This window comes from Malaya genurostris, chromosome 1, assembly GCF_030247185.1.
Source record: "Malaya genurostris strain Urasoe2022 chromosome 1, Malgen_1.1, whole genome shotgun sequence".
Lineage (NCBI taxonomy): Eukaryota > Metazoa > Arthropoda > Insecta > Diptera > Culicidae > Malaya > Malaya genurostris.
Window position 1 is genome coordinate 112,061,413 of NC_080570.1, and position 15,497 is coordinate 112,076,909.

At 35.6% G+C, this 15,497-nt stretch overlaps 1 protein-coding gene across 1 annotated transcript in view; it reads left to right on the forward strand.

Moving 5' to 3' along the window:
* The first annotated feature begins 461 nt into the window (after positions 1 to 461).
* Positions 462 to 15,497, forward strand: part of LOC131425422 (zeta-sarcoglycan) — a 309,985-nt gene continuing 294,949 nt past the window's right edge. The window contains exon 1 of the mRNA XM_058587326.1: positions 462 to 1,006. The gene's annotated coding sequence lies outside the window, so the exon portion shown is untranslated. The remainder of the gene's footprint in view (positions 1,007 to 15,497) is intronic.

A 15,497-nucleotide genomic window follows, 5' to 3' on the forward strand; every position in this document is an offset into this window, starting at 1 on the left:
ACAACCGTGGGAACTTTCGGCGTCTGTAGAGAGTGAGCAGAACCAAACCGTACGAAATGCGGAGATCTGTTGTACATAGTTTTCTTAAGACATCCCCGCGCACACGCTCCAAATAAATAACATCATCCAATAAAATAACTGGAATCTCAAGAAAAAACCACATAAACGTTAACAACGTAGGGCTCCTCCGGCGGCAAAACCACGAAGAGGGTGTCGTGATAGAGAGAGAGAGTGTTCTCTTCCACCGGTGGGTGGTGGGAGATCAAACTCGAACTCTTCGGTTAATACCGGTACTCTCTATCTCTCGCTCTTGTCCTATCCTATCTCTCGTGTCTCTCGGAATCGTGACCCGATGACGATGAGACAGCTGGTCGCGAAAGGAATGCTCTGAATGTTTGGTCCAGTGTGGTATTTTTCCAGCTGGTGATGGATTTTGTTGCAGTAGCTGCTTAGTTGTATCATTGCGTGCTCGGCGTGCGGTCTACTTTCCGGCGTATCTCGAATGTTGCTATGGAATGTGTTAATATTTGATGCTATTTTTCGGTAGTCGTTTTCTGATGCTTGGGAAATTGTTTGACAGTGAAGAAAGAATAAGATGTCAAATTTGAAAATTTGTGGTGGAAAAACTTTAAAACTTCCAAAAACATTGTGAACATCGTGAATCAAAGCATTAAACTAAAGAGTATGGTGGGGAAGTGAAAGAAATGTGGACAAACAAAAAATCTTTCAAGATAAACGTACGGCACGGCTTATCAACGCTTCGGGAGATTTCAGCTATAGCGAAGCGAGTAAACGCGTGAATTGGTTCCAAGTTGTGAATGATTTTTGCTGTTTCAGACGAAAGAACTAAGGTGTTTTACACTGTATAAAATTGTTTCCAGTGTTACTAAATGATGGCATAAAACTGGGCACAAGTTTCTCAAAAGTGACAAAATATTAAAAGTAATTGATTGTCGTCTGATTTACCAATACGAGGAAATGATCTGTTTAGTGTGAAAAAATCATTGTAAGTTTTCAAGCCGGAAATATTCAATTCCAAATATAATGTTATTAATCAATTATAATAATCTTCGTTATTGTAGTTATTTTATTTGTTCTGCCCTAAAGTAATTAATAACTATATTGAATGAAAGTCAAATTAGAAAACGTTAGACGACAAGATGGGATTGCAAAAACGAAAAAGTTTTCTTCCGAGTCAGGACTCGAACTTGCTAGCCTTTTCCAATTCGTGGAACTGCTCTACCATTGAATTGATGGATGTGCTAAAACTTATCTCAGAAGGTAGCCCAATTGAACAGAGCGCCGTACATCCTTTCTAAAAACAAATGTTTATTTGTTTATCTCTGTGTTTTAGAGTCTAGCAGCACTGTAGTGTGTTCTTACGCCGGAGATCTTCTTACCAGTAGAGGTTCTTATGAGATTCTAGGCTTCTGTCGAATATAAAAATGGAAGAGCATAAGAAAGAACGCTATCGAGTAGTATGAAAACGACTCCATTTTCGATTGTTGTTGTAGTTAGGTAACAAGGAGCTTGCAAATATGTTGTTGATTAAGTGATTACCGACAAGCTGAGCCGGTTAACTGAACATTAGAAAGTATGTTGATGTAAAAAAATGCGAGTGGGTAATGTCAGAGTCATAACTGGAGTACGAGAATACGAATAAAATTGACTTGCATATTTTCACACTTCCGAATATCAATACTCGTTCGTATTATGTTAGTTGATGAACTGTGTAAATTTTGCAACTTTTACTGCTTTGCTTCCAGAAGTGTAACGGTTCATCTATACTAAGGTATGACTTATTGACGACAAAACAATAAAAGAGAAAAACGAAAACAAACATCGTTTTGTAGATTTGAATACTCAGTGAATGAAAACTTCGCATAGTTTTTGGGAATGTTTCAAAGGTTCTCAAGAGAACCGATTCGCGGAATTTATCTGACCTTTTTCACCGTTGAGTACTTTTTGCCACCTTCTATTTATCTGCACAAGAACCTGAGTTCTGGACATTCAGGAACCGAAACTGAACTAAAGAAATAATTCCGAAATTTAGTTTGCATTTATTTATTTATTTATTTATTTTTTGTACTAACAGATTACATTTATCCAAATGATACATATTGTACGTTATCATAAATTAATCTATCATACAATCTTCTGTAAATATCTATAATTTAACCCTCAATTCATAAGGAAAGCTGGCTGGCGAAAAATCTTGAAAATAAGTTTTTTACAGTGCTGCGGGACAAATGAAAATCGAATACATTTGAACAAACGTTGAATGATCGACACATACTAGCAAATGGTTCATTAAATCCATAGTTTGTTCTAGCACGAGGGATTCTGAAGAAAGAGTTTAACCGCAAGTTACGACGATGGATATTGAAGCTTAGCTGTGGAAGAAGATCCACACAATCAATTCGGGATTGGATCAAATCCGCAATAAAAATGGCTTTGGAAGTATCCCGGCGAACTGATAACAAATCAAGGTTGATGAGTCTACAACGATTTTCGTAGCTTGGAAGGTTGGCTGCATCTCTCCATGGCAGACGACGCGAAGCAAAACGGACGAATTTCCGCTGAACAGCTTCTATTCGCAGCTTATCGGTTTGATAATATGGTGCCCAACGACAGCGTACTTAAGGGTCAAGCGGACTAAAGCGCAATAAAGCGATTTCAGGCAATATAAGTTGTTGATGTTTTTTGAAATGCGGAACATAAGTCCTAGCATCTTAGAAGTTTTAGATATAGTATACTCAATATGATCTTTGAAATTGAGCTTAGAATCTAATAACACTCCTAAATCCTTGATTGATGAAACTCGTTCCAAGACCGCTGTCGAAATAGAGTAGTCATATGTGATCGTGTTTCGTTTGCGAGTGAATGAGATGACGGAACATTTTGAGGCGTTTAGAACCATCCTGTTAACATTGCACCAGTTATAGAATACATCGGCAAATGATAGCTTCATGCATTCCAGCGAAAAATTCAAGTCGTTGAGGTATAATAAGAATATGAACCGTCCAAGATGGATTCCTTGTGGAACTCCGGAGCTCGCAATGAATGGTGAAGTGACGTTGTCTCCTATTTTCACAGTCATATTACGACCTGTCAGATGTGATTTAAGCCATTTGAGGAAGCAACCGCTGAATCCAAGCCTTTCGAGTTTGGCAACTGCAATCTGGTGATTAATTTTGTATTCAGTTGGATAATTAATAATAATTAATAATACAGGGTGATTTTTTAAGAGCTTGAGAACTTTTTTAAACAATAAAACGCATAAAATTTGCAAAATCTCATCGGTTCTTTATTTTAAACGTTAGATTGGTACATGACATTTACTTTTTGAAGATAATTTCATTTAAATGTTGACCGCGGCTGCGTCTTAGGTGGTCCATTCGGAAAATCCGCTTTTTTATCGACAAATTTTGTTCAGCGATGAGGCTCATTTCTGGTTGAATGGCTACGTAAATAAGCAAAATTGCCGCATTTGGAGTGAAGAGCAACCAGAAGCCGTTCAAGAACTGCCCATGCATCCCGAAAAATGCACTGTTTGGTGTGGTTTGTACGCTGGTGGAATCATTGGACCGTATTTTTTCAAAGATGCTGTTGGACGCAACGTTACAGTGAATGGCGATCGCTATCGTTCGATGCTAACAAACTTTTTGTTGCCAAAAATGGAAGAACTGAACTTGGTTGACATGTGGTTTCAACAAGATGGCGCTACATGCCACACAGCTCGCGATTCTATAGCCATTTTGAGGGAAAACTTCGGAGAACAATTCATCTCAAGAAATGGACCGGTAAGTTGGCCACCAAGATCATGCGATTTGACGCCTTTAGACTATTTTTTGTGGGGCTACGTCAAGTCTAAAGTCTACAGAAATAAGCCAGTAACTATTCCAGCTTTGGAAGACAACATTTCCGGAGAAATTCGGGCTATTCCGGCCGAAATGCTCGAAAAAGTTGCCCAAAATTGGACTTTCCGAATGGACCACCTAAGACGCAGCCGCGGTCAACATTTAAATGAAATTATCTTCAAAAAGTAAATGTCATGTACCAATCTAACGTTTAAAATAAAGAACCGATGAGATTTTGCAAATTTTATGCGTTTTATTGTTTAAAAAAGTTCTCAAGCTCTTAAAAAATCACCTGTTATAACAACCTCAGTACGATTCCAGCGTTGAAATTGTCTCTGGTTAAAAATGCCTATTGACTATATTTTTCATATGCCGTAATTAGAATGTAAAATTTACATTAACTACATCAATTAAAAAGAGTATTACAAAAGCATATCCATGAAAGTATTTGTTATTTCACGAGCATTTACGCTGAAAAGCTTAAAAACGAGTATTCTAAAAGCTACTGGGAACAGCTCCATAGAGGGGCTCAAACAGTTCACGTAGGGCTACAAAATTGTTGTCAAAATCTCTGTTAATATTTGTTTTCTTTTTGTTCGTATGTGACCATGGCTATACAGGATAAGCATGTGTTAATCCAATTAGTTCTATATTAAACTATCATAGAGCTAATTGGTTGGATTACAGATCTCACATTGAAAATCATATGGATCATGAAACTATTTTAGAAAATTCTGCGGACATCGACACAGCAATTGATAATTTGAATCATTATATTATCGAAGATAGAATTTTTTCAGTTCCCAAAGCTCAAACTAAATTAAATTCTCCTATCATCGATGACAATCTTCAACTGCTCATTCGGTTGAAGAATGTTCATCGACGACAATATCAACGTGATCCTGCTATGAAAAACATAGTTAAGGATTTAAAGAAAGAAATTAAACATAGATTTACTCTATGTTTGAAAATTTCGCTAATGAAGTTGAACAAATTAAACCATATTCTAAATCTTTCTGGAAACTTTCTAAGGTTCTTAAGAAACCTCAGAAACCAATTTCTGCTCTCAAGGAAGGAAATCAAATAATTCTTACAAATGGCGAAAAAGCTCAAAAACTTGCTCAGCAGTTCGAGAGTGTACACAATTTTAATTTGAACGTTGTGAGTCCTATTGAAAATGAAGTCTCACTGAAATATGATCATATTTCAACCCAAGTGTTATCACACGATGACATTATTGAGACGAATTTTGATGAAATTAAATCAATTATTAGGAAACTCAAAAACATGAAGGCTTCTGGTAATGATGGAATTTTTAATATTCTTATTATTCGACAGTGTTTGGAACAAAGGTTTAATAGCAAAAATGTCTGATTTCCAGTTTCCTATTTATTTGATCAAAATGATTCAAAATTATTTAACTGATCGTACTCTTCAGGTTAGCTATCAGAATTGTAAATCTGAATTGCTACTCGTACGACCCGGTGTTCCGCAGGGTTCGAGCGTAGCTCCAATCTTGTATAATATTTTGACTTCTGATCTTCCAAATCTACCCGTTGGTTGTCAGAAATCGCTATTCTGTGACGACACAAGTCTGCTAGCCACAGGTAGAAATCTAAGAGTGATCTGCAGTCGCCTACAAAGAAGTTTAAATATTTTCAGTAATTATCTGTCAAAATGGAAAATTAAACCAAATGCAGCAAAAACGCAATTAATTATCTTTCCTCACAAGCCAAGAGCTTCTTTTCTTAAACCAAACAATAATCACATTCTCAAATTGAATGGCTTGGAATTGATATGGTCTGATCAAGCTAAATACTTAGGTTTAACGTATGACAAAAAAACTCACTTTCAAGGATCACATTGAATGAATCCAGGCAAAGTATTTATTACACTGTTAAATGTTTATATCCTCTTACAAACAGAAATTCTAAGCTTGGTCTAAAAAATAACTTGTTAATTTATAAACAAATTTTCAGACCAGCCATGCTTTATGCAGTACCAATTTGGTCAAGTTGTTGTTCCACCAGGAAGAAAACGCTTCAAAGGATTCAGAATAAAATTCTGAAAATGATTCTGAAGCGTCCTCCCTGGTTTAATACAAATGAGTTACACAGACTCACAAATATAGAACCATTAGATGTAATGTCACATAATATTATAAGCAAATTCCGACAAAAATCGATGCAATCTTCAATTGAATCGATTCGCTCTCTGTATTAGTTAGTAAGTTAGTATATAAGTTCCTTTTCCCCATTACACAATACAAGTAGGTTTAGAATTTTCCCTACACAAAAATCTCAGAATTGCGGAAGCAAATAATGTCCTCATGGTAATAACCAAATCATATATATAATAGGGCTGAAAAGTCATCACTTGTGGCTGAACACCCAATTTAAATCATAACTATTTAATTTTCACTCATATTCCAATAAATAGACATTTAAAAAAAAAGGATAAGCATGTGAAATCTGCCCCCAAAGAGAATTTTTATTGTTATACCACATTCGAAAGGTCAGACTGGAAACAATTTTCTCAAATTTGAAAAAAAAATCAGGTATGTTTAAGGGATTATGGGGAAGGATTATAATTTTTCTCAAAATTTTTGAAGATGTATTTTTTCCATTAAAAATACTTGAAAATTTCTAAACACATCTTTTCCCTCTTCTAATTTTTGCACCATCCCGGATTTTTTTGTGATAATTAAAAAATTTTGGACATGTCAAAGTGGTATATTTTCATATTTTTAAAAAACGTAATGACCACAATAATTGATTTTTTCTGAAAAATTAATAACAGTCGACCATGTGTCTCCATCAAGTTCTGACAGAAGGAATCGCATGGTGCTTTGCTCTAGTAGTTTATGCATCTCAAGCGCAGTGCTTAGAAATCAAAATAACGAAAAGAAGGTAATGAGTTTCATCTTTTGCCTAATTCATACACGATCATACTTTGGGTACAACGTAGAAAGATACAAAGCAAGAACTTACTGGTATGTGGTTCATATATGAATGGTAGTAATATATGAACGTCGCGAGTATCACAGATATGAAATTCGGTTATGGCAGTCAAGAACTAGAGCGGGTGTCAGTTTTTTACGTGTTGCTGATGGATGTAATGAAAGAATAATAAAAGAAAGAATCAGAACCTTCTATCAGAACTTGATGGGGATGCATGGTCGACTGTTATTTATTTTTCAGAAAAAATCAAATATTGTGGTCGTCCACAATTTTTTTTTATTTATCACTGAAAAATCCGGCGGGTGCAAAAATTGGGAGAGGGTAATAATATGTTTCAAAATTTTCAAGTATTTTTTAATGGAAGAAATACATATAATGTTCATACAGTACTTTTGATCATGAAGGCAACCTGCATTTCTATTTACTACGGCACTAACGAACTGAACAGAGTGCAAGTCGATACTGATTCTGCTTTGTGAAGAGGCTTTTCTTCAATGCTATTACGTACTTCGAAGAGCGGAATTCATATGGAAACCGTGAACTGATAACTATGATAATGGCTTGATAATCAGATAAAATTAGACATTGCTAATGGTACGGTTTTATTTTCCGTATTTTGAATTCGCACCCCTATATACAAAATAAAGACGGATTCCTCTCTTAAAAACGTGCCTAATCCACCTAGCAGTGAGATGATACCTTTTTTTATCAATCCGCATGTGATTTTTGCATGAATGTTCTTGGGTGTTTTTTGGTTCTCATGGCATTATTTTATAGACCGTCGTTTTAAGCGGCAATTTCAGATTTAATTCACTCATTACTCTGTAATATCGAAACTGCAAATCGTATCGAATTTGAATCTAAAAATGCGACCGAACATTCCATGATATGTCGAAGTAGGTTCTACTTTAGAATTTACGGTTATTTGAGGTACTTCCAGAGTCGGTATTCAGGAACCAGCATAACCGAAAACGATTCGTATGGGCATAAATTAATATGACTTTGAAGCTGTTTTGGATTGGCATTTTCTATATCGGTTTGAATTTTAAAAACTCATCACCCTGTAATTCCAAAATCGGAGGTCAGAATCGGATAAAATTCATTAATTGTTTTATGGGACCATAAATTCTTTAGTTTGAATTTTTGTTTTTGAATTTCTATTTGGCCTTCTTTTAAGAAAACGTTCGAGCTTTTGGAGGCGATTCGATACTGGAACAGGAATTCGAAAGTCGGTTTAACCGAAGTCAGTTAAATTCACCTGAGGAGCTGTCTAGTTCACATTCGATTCAAAATGTTTGAAAATTAGTGTAGACATGTTTAAGAAATTGTAGTGCGAGTTAAATTTTTGGGTGCCTTCCGGATCGAAAATTGACTACCGATCATCCTGTAGTTCCGGAACCAGAAGTCAGAATCAAACATAACGCAGGCAAGATGCTTGGGAGCATATGACTTTACATCTGAATCTGAGTCATCTCCGAGAAAATTGAATGAAACTATTTGTCACTCGCATTTGCTAATCTTGACGAACTGATTCGAATGGTATATGGGTGTTTAGTTCTTCCAGCATTTATTGCTGTAAGTAGCTTAAATCAATAATATTTTGAAATTGCTTTCAACTCGAAAATGCTGCCATCATCTGGTTTACATATGTCATATTCGAACGATTATGTTGCCAAAAACGAACCGTGCTAAAATCCATCCGAGGCAAATTGTCATGAAAAAGGATGCTGTACACAGTCTTTTTGGTACTTAGAAACAATTGTATGTAACAGTATAAAAAATCGTGTTTTACGTTGCTCTCAAGCATTTCTTTGCCAGACAGCGCTCAGAACGTCTACTGCTGGAATAGGGAAAATAGTCGCTTACACAAAAATTTCGATATCTCCGTTAAAAATAGACGGATTTTAACAATCTATGGCTTGTTGGATAGGTATTACCGTGCAAAATACAAGTCTAAAAACATATTCTGCTTTCAAGGTCAATTGTGACAGATACTGTCAAAAAACTGAAATATTTTCGTATAACTCAAGAAATAAACATCCGATCTCAAAACCTTTCAATAGCGTTCAGGGTGACGGGGTGACCTTTCATTTGCGACTAGTTTGATCAGAATCGGTCCAGCCAACTCGACCTCTTAGTTGACAACACCCATACAGACACACACACATACACGCACACGAACATCTGCTTAGTTCGACGAGCTGAATCGATTGGTATATGACTCTCGGACCTCCGGGCCTCGGAAAATTTTTCTAAAGTATGAGCGAATTCTATACTTATTTTTTATATTTATAAAAATAGGTTAAAAATCGATGTTAATATGGTTTGAACAAAATTTAATTTTGATTACGTCATAATGATATCCGAAGAGATGTGGGGAAAAAAGTTTCCGGATGTGAGTTGTTTTATAGAAATAATGTCCCACATATTTAATTTACATCTGTGCCTTCCCTTTCTTCACAAATAGATTGAATTATTTGGTTAACACGTCATCCAGTTACGTCTCTGACGTTACCCACCCGTTTTTTTCATACAAAACTAGATCATTTAATCTTTCGTAATTGAATTTGATATCTCTTCTGATTTATGGTGTCAACTACCAAAAACAATTAGAATTTCGTTTTGAAACATCCTTGAAGTTTACCATGCTTTATCTTCAATTTTCTCCTAGAAGTATTATATTTATAACACTAGTCTTTTGTTTCGATGCGTCGTTATAATCGTTCGAAATTCGCAATCGCACGTGAGGTATCTCAATCCGTATTGAAAATAAATGAATTTTCTTGGTATTACAGGGTCCGGCACTCGAAGTGTAACCAATTAAAAAGGCCATAAATTCAGTTTGGAAAATTACTTTTACTTAATTCAAAGTACAAAATGTGTAAAAGTAATACAAAATTCAGAATCAATTCACTTTTGCTCGATATGACCACCTTTTGCCTTGACTATGGCCTTGAGACGGTCTAAAAACGGATCGCAAGCTGCCCGAATGTGACTTGCAGGTATTTTGGCCCACTCGCGGACAATAACTTTTTTCAGCGCTTCGAGACTGGTGTATCTTTTAGTTCGGACTTTGCTCTCCAAAATGGCCCAAAGAGAATAATTCATTGGATTCGCATCTGGTGAATTCGAGAGCCATTGTGTGGACGTGATGAAGTTCGGAACGTTGTTTTCCAGCCATTCTTGGTTCACTCGAGCTTTGTGAGACGGTGCCGAGTCCTGCTGAAACGTCCATGGTCTGCCACCGAAATGTTTGTCTGCCCACGGCTTCAAAGCAACCTCCAGAATACTTTCCCGATAATATGTCGCATTTACCTTGACGCCAGGCTCGATGAAAACGATTGGAGAGCGCCCATCTGCGGTTACAGCGGCCCAAACCATTATCTGTTGCGGGTGCTGCCTCCTAGTGGCCAATCGATGACTCAAATTCTCGTATGAACGGTCGGTCAAGTAAACCCTGTCGTTTTGAGAGTTTACGAATTGCTCAATTGGAAAAAATTTCTCGTCAGAAAATACAATGTTCGGAAATTGACCGTTTTCGGCAAAACGAAGCAACTCCTTCGCTCTCTCAAGTCATCAAGTCAAGGCAAAAGGTGGTCATATCGAACAAAAGTGAATTGATTCTGAATTTTGTATTATTTTTACACATTTTGTACTTTGAATTAAGTAAAAGTAATTTTCCAAACTGAATTTATGGCCTTTTTAATTGGTTACACTTCGAGTGCCGGACCCTGTACATAGTGCTCTCTTTTGCGCTTAAATAACGTATTATATTATTAGTTTTCGAATATTACTATGTTTGCTATCAGTTGGAAAGAAATCGGGGTGTATTGCATAGCGCTCAGCGACATGTGACCTTACTTTGCTAGAGTGAGCTCAAACTGGGGTAAATCATACTGATACAATTTCGAGGCGCAAAAACTAATCAAATTCACTCCATGTTCATTGTAATCGTTTTCTTTAATTATATATTTTTCGACAGAATAGTATGCAAAAGTTAATTTTCTACTCGATATAATTTCCGAACAGTTTTTGTAAAAATGAAATAAATGATTTGCTAGTCTTTAATCATTGACGGAATATTGGTTTTTCAAATATTCATAATTATTTAATGTAAACGGCATTATCGTAAGATTTAATAAAGTGCCTCCGTTTGCCCTATATTGGGCAAAGCGGGGCAATTTTTTTTTAAATCGTCCTGAATAATTACTTAAAGTAAAGGATATTTAAGATAAAAACCTATTTTAATCCACCTAGTGGTGTAATGATGCCTTTCTCATATTACTCATTACATCATAAACATAACCGTGAAATTCGCAAAAACAACTGTTTATTGAATAGAAATAGGAAAGTTTGTTCGGACCTAATCTCACAAACTCTATAAATCCTGTTTAACCTGTAGTTCCGGAACCGAAAGTTGTATCCACAACAAATTAAGGAATTCCGTATGAAACTGTAAGACTTTTCTTTTGAACCTATAAGTTTGTGAAAATCGATTTGGCCATCTCCAAGAAAAGTGAGTGAGATCCTTTTTGCAGTTTTTGATCACACTTTTCCAATTCTTCCGAAACCGGGTTCAAATAAACGGAATAGCCGAAGTTGGTTCGTTAACTTCCAAAAATTAACCTACAAATTGGAACAGTTTTGAACGTAGTTAAACCTTTATTTCGATTAAACGAAATCTAACAAACGAAACGAACCTGCGTTTCTGTTACTTCTGCATATGTAAGTCAAGCAAAACGTCATGAATCAGCAGCCGTAGCAGTTAAATTTATTATTATTATTATTATTAATACTATTATTAATATTATTATTATTAATTTTATAACAATAATAATAATAATAATAACAATAATAATAATAATAATAATAATAATAATAATAATAATAATTATTATTATTATTGACATCACTACACAACGTGTACGAAATAGAACAAAGCACGCCTTGTTCGTTTTGTGTTTTCTTCTTCTTTCGGTGTTGTACATATTGTCACTCTATATGGCGATTTGAAAACTTTGACACTCATCGCCCTGTAACTGCGGAACCGGAAGTCGGATCCGGCTGAAATTTCACAGTAGGTTTAAAGACAGTATGAACTTTAATTCAAATCAAAATTTGTGAAAATCGGTTCAAGCATCGCTTGAACTAAATCGAAGTGAATTTAGTTTTAGGAGTTTTTCTTCTCCACTTTCGGTGCTCTCGGAACAGGAAAAGAGGGGACCAGTAGTGCCGAATTAAGTTTTTATGCCCACAAACTAACAAGCTCTGTAAACTAGAAGAATTTATCAGACAGTTTTATGGGATTTGTACCTGTTTTTAACCACCGTTCGTGGAAAAATACTAATAAAATTGGTAATTTTCCACTTATCACGGTTTAGCTCCGGATCTAAATAAAATGTTCAACAAATTTTTAGGATATTATAAGACCTTTTATTTGAATCTTAGTTTGCGAAAATCGGTTGAGTTTTTCCAGAGATAATTGAGTTTAAACTTTTTCTCAAATTTTCACATATTACTCCGGAACCGGAAGTCACATTCAAATGAAATTCAATAGCAAGCTATGGAACCATAATACCTTTTATTTGAATCTTAGTTTGTGAAAATCGGTTCAGCCGTCTCTGAAAAAAGTGAGTGCATATTTTTTTCACTTTTTAGTACATATCATCCTATATCTCCGGAACCGGAAGTCGGATCGGAATGAAATTCAATAGCATTCTATGGGACTATGAGACCTTTCATTTGAATCTTTGTTTGTGAAGATCGGTTTAGCCATCTCTGAGAAAAGTGAGTGCATATTTTTGTTACATACACTCACATACACACACACACACAGACACACACACACACACACACACACACACACACACAAACACACTCACAGACAATTGCTCAGTTCGTCGAGCTGATTCGAATGGTATATGACATTCGGCCCTTCGGGCCTCGGATAAAAAGTCGATTTTCACATTGATTGCATAGCCTTTCTATATGAGAAAGGCAAAAAGTTTTTAGTAGATTTATTTGACGCTAAACACAGTGCCAAATTTTATACGCAATAAATAGCCCATTTAAATAGTGAAAATAATCATTAAATTTGTTGAAAGATGGCTTTTTGGTCAAGTGTTGCTTCACAAAATATTTATTTTGCGTTAGAAACCGACGTTTCGAAGGAAAATACCTTCATCTTAAGGACAAAAACGATAACAAATATTTTTCGTCAAGTGGATTGAAACATTGAAAATGATCGAAAACGGAAACGGATACTCTACAACAGTCACTTCCCTCGCACATCAAACCAGATTGTAGAGTAGCCGATCCCGTTTTCGATCATTTTCAATCCACTTTACGAAAAATATTCGTGGTCGTATTTGCAACACTTGACCAAAAAGCCATCTTTCAATAAATTATAACAAAGTGGTCGTACCGGCTTCACACAATCATTAAACCAAAATGTCCCTGCTGAGCCCTCTTTTCTCCTAATAACATGACACTAGTTACACTTCCATATGGATCCTTGATTATCAGAACTATTAGCTTGATCGACGATGAATAGGAAGCGAATCTAATTATCCCACAATCCAGAATGAATGCTTTGCTTTTATTTTTCGCAGACAAACAAATTCTCTAACTCTTAACAAATCGCTAAGATTTGAATTTAAAGATAGAAAACAATATCCTTAAATTGAACAATTGAATGAACCCCAAATGAAAGTGGAAAACTTCCACTTCAAAATCTTCACGAATTTGATAAGTGCTAAAAATGCTTGCAGCGTCCAGCCAACCCGATTCGACCGTCGTCAAGACCGTCTGTCAAGGAATGTGATCTTTCCAAGCAGTCGGTTCTTGCGATATTTGTTTAGCTGTTGAAGAGCTACGAAAAAGAAAAGTAATCCCAAATGAACTTTCATTACGGCTTGAATAATGCCGCAATATATTTTTAAGTTCATGAATCTCTTATGTTAGTGCTTAGGACACATAAACGTACTCACGTTTCGCCTTAGATTCATAACATGAAGAACTGGTATGCCATCTAGCCGTTCAACATAAATCGCTAATCAGACGAAACATTTCGGCTCTTCACACTTCACACTTTTTGATGTTTAGAACGTTGTTTTATGCTCGTACTTGTCGATTCACGTAATGGTCTTCTAGCGGTTTATGTTGAACTGATAGGTTGCGTTACAGTTCCACATAAACTGTTATGCGCTGACGAGTCTATGACGAAATCGGAAAGAAAAGTTCAGGGAGATGATTCGCGAAGACCAAAAGGAAAAATATCTGACCAGATGCTCATGATTTAATTCCCGATTTTATCGTTATTCAAAGCTTCATTTAACAATTTTTCCTATATTCTTAAAGTGGTATTTTAGCCCTTGTTAAAAAGCGTCGATAAACATAGAAAACCGCCGCAAAAACAAAGTAGAATACCGTTAGAAAATAAGCATGTTTACAAGTTTTGCACAAAAGATTTTTCTGATCCGGTTGCTTCTAAAGCGAATTCAAACGTCACACACTAATTAATTATTAGGGTAGTTGAATATATTTTAAATTACTTGTGCAATATTCTATATATTCTGTATATATTTGAACTTGATTCATTATTAATATGAAAACAAATATCGTCACACTTATGGAGCATATAGCGAATAGACGTTTACGGTTTTGATTTCATTAAACTGCAACTGATGGTGAACCGAGTTCATCGAGGAGTCCTATTAGAATGGTATAAACCGTTTTATCTTGAGTTTGTCGTTGATAATAATTTGATTCCTAGACAGGCAACCGAACACTAATGTGGCTTTGTTTAACTACAATCGAGGGAACTTTCGAATCAAAGTTAATCGGTTAAAAGTAGATAGTGACTGGTACCGTTTACTGTTATCGGAGTGAACAGTATCAGAACAAATTGGCTCGAGTGGTGCGTTCCCCGGGTTAGTTGAAGACAGCAAACTTAATGCAGTTCTCATATAGAAATGTTATACAATCACTTGTAAAATTGACTAGTAAAAACCTTTTTAATCCACCTGGTGGCCTTTCTCATATTACTTATGTTCTGAAAAGATTTTTTTTCAAACTTGAATAAAATCAACATCTTTCTTTGGTAAAAACTACCATCACCTTTTCTATTTGTAAACAGCTATGTCAAGTTAGTATAGATTTAAATGTGGCAATCCTGCACGCTATACAAAATTGAACAAAGCACACTGTGTTCGTTCGAGGTCGTTTTCTTCTTCTTCCGTACCAGCACGTACCGATGCGTACCGACTTGCATCATTTTGTATGACAGTTTGAAAGTTTTGATACTTATTGCCCTATAATTTCGGAACCGGATTTGGATGAAATTGCACAGTGCACAGTGGTCCGAAACGGGAAATTAGCGTGACAAAAATATTTTCACTATTAAATATTAGTTTTTTTGTAGTTGGTGTCTTCACAAAAGTTGTTTGTAATCAAATGGCGCTCCTTTTGATGGAAAAAAAATACTAGGATGGTTCTTATTTAGATTGAAATCTGAAATCTAACTTTCCTAATTGAGCTCAAAATCGATTTTGTTGTGCAATAAAGTTGTAGGAAATTTTATTTTGAGCAACTTTGTTGAAAAAATCATCTCTCTAGCTCTTCATTTGATCGAGTTACATTAATTTTCCCGAACAAAATTAGGGAAACTCCTGAAAAT